Source organism: Artibeus jamaicensis, unplaced genomic scaffold (genome assembly GCF_021234435.1).
Source record: "Artibeus jamaicensis isolate MK-2021 breed Jamaican fruit bat unplaced genomic scaffold, CSHL_Jam_final contig_558, whole genome shotgun sequence".
NCBI lineage: Eukaryota > Metazoa > Chordata > Mammalia > Chiroptera > Phyllostomidae > Artibeus > Artibeus jamaicensis.
In genome coordinates this window covers 5923853-5930992 of record NW_026521886.1, presented here as the reverse complement: position 1 = coordinate 5930992, position 7140 = coordinate 5923853, and positions in this window count along the sequence as shown.

Below are 7140 nucleotides of genomic sequence, written 5' to 3'. Positions count from 1 at the left end.
CAACAAAAGTTGGAGGGGTTGTGGGGAAAAGGGGTCCTTAGTTCACTGTTGGTGGGAGTGCAGACTGGTACAACCATTATGGAAAACAGTATGGAATTTTCTCAGAAAAATAAAAATCGACCTGCCTTTTGACCCAGCAATTCCACTGCTGGGATTATATCCTAAGAATCCTAAAACATCAATATCAAAGAACCTATGCACCACAATGTTCATAGCAGCACAATTTACAATAGCCAAGAGTTGGAAGCAACCTAGGTGCCCATCAGTAAATGAATGGATTAAAAAATTGTGGTACATATACACAATGGAATTCTATGCTGCAGAGAGAAAGAAGGAGCTACTACCGTTTGCAACAACATGGATGGAACTGGAAAGCATTATGCTGAGTGAAATATGCCAGGGGTTGAAAGACAAATACCATATGATCTCACCTTTAACAGGAAGCTAAACAACAAAACAAACAAACAAGCAGAAAAAAAACAAACAAAAAACAAAGACACTGAAATAGAGAACAAGGGGATAGTGACCAGAGGGGAGAAGGAAGGGAAGTTAAGGAGAAAATGGGGGAGGGATTTGGAGGAACAAATAGGAAGGACACAGGGACGAGAACTAAGGGGGGTGGAAATGGGAGGGAGGTGGGGAGCAAGGGGCGGGGGAGGCTGGGATGGGAAAAATAGACAAAAAAAACTGTAGTTGAAAAATAACTAAATAAAATTAAAAAAAAGAAAAGAATGAAGAAACAAGAATTCAAAAAAATGAGGAGAGGCTTAGGAACCTCCAGGACATCTTTAAATGCTCCAACATTCGAATTATAGGGGTACCAGAAGGGGAAGAGGAACCGTCATGAGTGGAAATCCTATTTCAACAAATAATAAAAGAGAACTTCCCCATTCTGGCAAAGGAAATAGACTTCCAGGAAACTCAGAGAGTCCCAAAGAAGTTGGACCCAAGAAGAAACACACCAAGGCACATCATCATTACATTAGCCAAGATTAAAATGAAGGGGAGAATCCTAGAAGCAGCAAGAGCTAAGAGGACTGTCACCTACAAAGGAGTTCCCATCAGACTGGCAGCGGATTTCTCAAAAGAGACCTTACAGGCAAGAAGGGGCTGGAAAGAGGTATTCCAAGTCATGAAAACCAAAGACCTACAACCAAGATTGCTCTATTCAGCAAAGTTTTCATTTAGAATGGAAGGACAGATAAAGTGCTTCTCAGATCTCAGATAAGACCAAATTCAAGGAGTTCATCATCATTAAGCCCTTATTATATAAAATGTTAAAGGAACTTACCTAAGAAAAAGAAAATAAAAAAAAAAGATGAACAGTGAAAGGCCATAAAACTCCACAGTTTGCTCAGTGAAAGGACAGCAAACTCCACAGTTATCAACAACCACACCTAAAACAAAAGCAAATTATGAAGACAGCTAGATTAGGAGTGAACCATAGAAATGAAGATCACGTGGAGGATTAGCAACAGGGGAGTGGGAGAAGAAGAAGGGGGGAGAAGGTACAGAAAATAAGTAGCACAGACAGTAGATAGAAAATAGATAGGGGGGAGGGTAAAAATTGTAGGGGAAATACAGAATCTAAAGAACTTGAGACACGTGTTCATGAACTAAAGGGGGGGAATGGTGGGAGAGGGGTGTGCAGGGTGGAGGGGAAAGGAGGGGGGAATAGAACAAGTGTAATGGCATAATCAATAAAAAATGTTTAAAAAAATAAAAAAAAGATGCAAAAAAAAAAAGAATCTAGTTTCACTCTTGCTCAGTCTGCACCCTCAGATCCTGCTTCTTGCTAATGAGAAGAGTGTAGTGTGTCAAAATGTGCTCCTTGTGAGGAGGGCTCCCCAAGGCTGTCATCCCTTGGTCATCCCTGCCTCTTTTATGCCTCTGTTTCTCCCCTGTCTAAAACAGGCAGGGGGCTGGGAATGCCAGATGACCAATCCTTATTTGTACTTCCCGAGATGACCTGAAAATTAAATTACTGTGTTTGGAGTTCCCTATGAGGCCCTCTCGAGTCTTTAAGAAATGACCTTAGGACACCTCCACGAGGTTCTTACTTATGCAGGGACACCTGAATCTCAAGTCAGTGGGAGGGAGTGCCTCTTTTCTTCTGGGCTCAGTGGGAAGCTGAAATATTCATAAATACCTCACTATGAAAGCTGATAAAGCAAAAGTCTTTGCTTTCTCCTCCCCAAGCCTAAACCTAAGTGGGGATCATGTGCAGGGGATGGGACTGCAAATGCTTTTACAATGTGCCTCTCATTGTATGGACTTTTGCTTACAGCTGGTGGGAAACCTAGTGTTCTGTCCCAGTTCACATTAGAACTTATCCTTTCATGAGTGTCTTCTAGTGGCAAGCACCCTAGTGACTTTTAAATGCTTGACCCATGCCTGAGAGGAGCAGCAAATGCTTGGGAGAGAGAAAACAAGACTCCTATTCATGGAAGAAGGTGCAGGGAAGCAAAATGCAAAGAAAGCTACTCAAGGGGTAGCGAGAGATGAACCTTTCCTCTTGAACCTTTCCTCTTATGTTTAACACACCTAGAAGCCTTACTGAAAAATACAGTGCTGCTGTCCCTGGGGATATGATAGTGCAGAATTCCATCTTCTTAGGTGTACCATCCACAATGATGGCTCTTAGCCTCTGGCTGATGCAGATGCTGAATCATCAGGTCCCTGTTCTGGGCACCAGATGTGGGGGAGCTTTGTCCAGCAGAGGTCTCCCAGCCTTGGCAGATGAAAAGAAGTCCACCAGACATGATCCGCTTGGGGAGAGAAGGCTGACCAGTCTCTCAGAAGAGAAAGGTCTCGAGCCCTCTCTCAGTAAGCTTTTATTGAGTTTAGCTTGCATAGGGATGCATACCAAAGAAAGGAGATATGGTTTATAGATAACATTTCCAGGATCACAGGGATCCTTTTGAGTCAGGGTCTAGTAGACAGGGTGACACCAATTGTCCATTAAACCTGGGGAAACAAACTTATTTTGTGCATGGACCCTTAACATTTAAATTGAGGACATTATTAGCAAAGGAGGTGTCACAGGATTTAATGCATTCTTTCTCAGGCCTGATTGCCGCCCTGCCCCCCACCACTCTGGGAACGACCAGTTCTGGCACAGGGCTACACCCTCCCTTCAACATTGTAACAGGCCTGAATCAGGTGGGGGAAGCAGGGTAGCCAAGAGATTAGGAAACTTTTTATAGATAGAGTGAGGACTCAGGCTATGATAAAGCCAAGGGGCTGAGGGTTTTTTGTCCCGTCTCCGCAACCCCTAAATCCTTCCCTGATGGCCCCTTTGCAACTGTGCCTGTCTTAGGTTGTCCCTCCCTTGAGGAATTTTTTAAAATTTTTTTATTTTATTGATTATGCCATTACAGTTGCTCTATTCCCCCTTCATTCCCCTCCACCCTGCAACCTGCCACCCCTACCATTCCCCCCTTTAGTTTATGACTATGTGTCTCAAGTTTTTTTGATTCTATATTTCCCATACTATTCTTGCCCTCCCCTATCTATTTTCTACCTACCATCTATGCTACTTATTTTCTGTACATTCTCCCTCCTTCTCCTTCTCCCACTCCCCTGTTGCTAACCCTCTATGAGATCTTCATTTCTATGGTTCTGCTCCTGATCTAGCTGTCCTTTTAGCTTGCTTTTGTTTTAGATGTGGTTGTTAATAACTATGAGTTTGCTGTCCTTTCACTGTTCATATTTTTACCTTCTTTTTCTTAGGTAAGTCCCTTTAACATTTTATATAATAAGGGCTTGTTAATGATGAACTCCTTGAATTTGATCTTATCTGAGAAGCACTTTATCTGTCCTTCCATTTTAAATGAAAGCTTTGCTGGATAGAGCAATCTTGGTTGTAGGTCTTTGGTTTTCATGACTTGGAATACCTCTTTCCAGCCCCTTCTTGCCTGTAAGGTCTTTTTTGAGAAATCAGCTGACAGTCTGATGGGCTCTCCTTTGTAGGTGACTATCCCCTTAGCTCTTGCTGCTTCTAGTATTTTCTCTTTCATTTTAATCTTGGCTAATGTAATGATGATGTGCCTTGGTGTGTTTCTTCTTGGGTCCAACTTCTTTGGGACTCTCTGAGTTTCCTGGATTTCCTGGAAGTCTATTGCCCTTGCCAGATTGGGGAAATTCTCCTTTATTATTTGTTCAAATAAGTTTTCCACTGGTGGCTGTTCCTTTCCCCCTTCTGGTACCCTTATAATTCGGATGTTGGAGCATTTAAAGATGTCCTGGAGGTTCGTAAGCCTCTCCTAATTTTTCTGAATTCTTGTTTCTTCATTCTTTTCTGATTGGTCATTTTTTATCCTCCTTCTGGTCCACTCCTTTGATTTGAGACCCAGTTTCCTTTCCATCACTATTGGTTTCCTGTGCATTACCATTCATTTCAATTAGTTTAGCTTTCATATGTTCCTCTAATTTGTGACTAAAATCAACCAGTTCTGTGAGCATCCTGATCACCAATGTTTTGAACTGTGCATCTGAAAGTTTTGCTATTTCTTTGTCAATTACATTTATGGGCTGTGGGACTTTGAGATCTTCTTGACCCATTTTTGGTCTGTTCCCACCCACTAAGTATTAGGAGCGGAGCCTTAGGGGCGGGGTGGGGCCTCCAGGGCAGGGTCACTGGGCTGTGAAGCTGTATGTGCTGGCGGGGTCAGAGTGGGGAAATGGTGTCCCCCTCTCCTGCTTCCCACTGCTGGGTGAGGAGCGAAGCCTTAGGTGTTCACCAGGGAAGGGTTGCTCAGGTCACTAGGTTGTGAAGCTGTATGTGGGGGTGGGGTCAGAGCCAGCAAATGGCGGCTGTCTCTGCTGCCTCCCGTCGCTGGGACCTGCTTGGTCCAGTCTCACTGCCCGCTCCCTCCCCGGTCTATCTGCGCAGGAATGCGCCAGCACAGTCAACCCGCTACCCTTCACCCTTGCTGGATCTGCCAGTCACTCACTGGGTCTCGCTCAGTAGGTTGCACTCAGTAGGTCACTCACTGGGTCAGCCCTTTGCAACCCCAAGCCTGGGATCCATGCGCCTGAGTCTGTCTGACCGAGTTTTCCTGTGCAACCCTGCTCCACCAGCTGCTGATTTCACCCCTCTTACCGGTCAGGCTGAAGAATTCGTTGTTATTGGACTTCTGAAAAGTTCAATGTTCTGTGTTCTGGCCATGTTTTCTGTTGCTAATATTTTGTTGTCTCTAAACTTGGTTGTGTGAGAAAGCACGGTGTCTCCACCTATGCCTCCATCTTGGCAGAAGTCCCTTGAGGAATCTTACCCGTCATTGGCTAACCAGTCATCCACCCAGGGCCAAGCAGGGTGAAGTAAAGGGGGCAAAGGCTGTGCCCCTGCCAGGAGAATAAGTTTTTTCTCCTTAGTGGCTTATGGTCTCAAGGTCCCCTAGCCATGGGGCCTTTTCACTTGTTGGCAAGGTTACAGCTTCTGAAACCAGGCAGGACAGTTCCCAGCACATTCTAAATATAAATGGCCTAAATGCTCTGATCAAAAGACATAGAGTAGTTGAATGGATAAGAAAATAAGACCCATATATATGCTGTTTATAAGAGACCCATCTGAGAACAATACATACACATACTAAAAGTAAAGGGTTAGAAAAAGATATTTCATGCAAATGGAAATGAAAAAAGCTGGGGTAGCAATATTTATATCAGACACAGTAGACTTTAAAACAAAGGGCACAATAAGAGACAAAGAAGAACATTACATATTGATAAAGTGTGATCTAATAAGAGTATAAAAGCCTTGTAAACAATTATGAATCTAATGTAGGAGTACCTAAATATATAAAGAAAATCTTGATGGACATAAAGGGAGAAAGTGACAGTAATACAATTATAGTGGGGGCTTTTAACACCCCATTGACATCAACAGATAATCTTCCAGTCAGAAAATCCACAAGGAATTAGCTGCCTTAAATGATACACTGGATCAGATAGATATTTACAGAGCACTTCACCCAAAAGCAGCAGGACATACATTTTTTTCAAGTGCATATGGAACATTTGTCTGGATAGGCCATATGTTAGGACACAAAACAAGTCTTAATAAGTTTAAGAAAATTAAAATCATATCAAGCATCTTCTCTGACCATAGTGGTAATGAAACTAGAAATTAACTATAAGAAAGAAACTGAAAAACAACAAAACACATGGAGGCTAAATAACATATTACTAAATAATAAAGGGGTTGACCATCAGATCAAGGAAGAACTCAAAAGATACTCTGAAGCAAATAAATATGAAAACACAACAACACAAAAATCTTTGGGACATAGCCAGAGCAGCCTAAGAGGGAAACTCATAACATTACAGGCCTATCTCAAGAAACAAGAAAAATCTCAAATAAACTACCTAATCATACACCTAAAGAAACTAGAAAAATAATGAAAAACAAAGCCCAAAGTGAGTTTAAGGAGGGAACTAATAAAGATCAGAGCAGAATGAACAAAATAGAATCTAAAAAGATACCAAAAAAATCAATGAAACCAAGAGCTGTTTTTTGGAAAAGCTGCCTTTTACCAGACTCATCAAGGATTAAAAAAAAAAAAAACAGGACCAAAGTAAATAAAATCAGAAGTAAAAGAGACATTAACAACTGAGAGTTAGCCCCTCAGCCCTTCCAAAGAATTATAAGAAACTATTATGAACACCTATATGCCAACAAATTGGACAATCAGGAAGAAATGGATAAAATCCTAGAAATGTAAAATATTCCAAAATTGAATCAAGCAGAAACACAAGGTATGAACAGACCAGTTACAACAAATGAAACTGAAGAAGTAATTTAAAAAACAATCCCAATGAACAAAAGCCCTAGACTGAATGGCTTCACAGGTGAATGTTACCAAACATTTGGAGAAGAATGAATACCTCTCCTTCTCAAACTATTAGGAAAAAAGAGTTCAAGAGGAGTGAAAACTCCCAAACCCATTGTATAAGGCCAGCATTTTCCTAAATCCAAAACCAGTTAAAGACACAACAAAGAAAAAAAATTACAGGCCAATATCCCTGATGAACATAGATGCAAAAATCTTCAACAAAATATTAGCAATCCAAATTCAACAGTAATTAAAAAGATTATACACCATGATTAAATTGAATTTATTGCTGAGATTAAAGCTT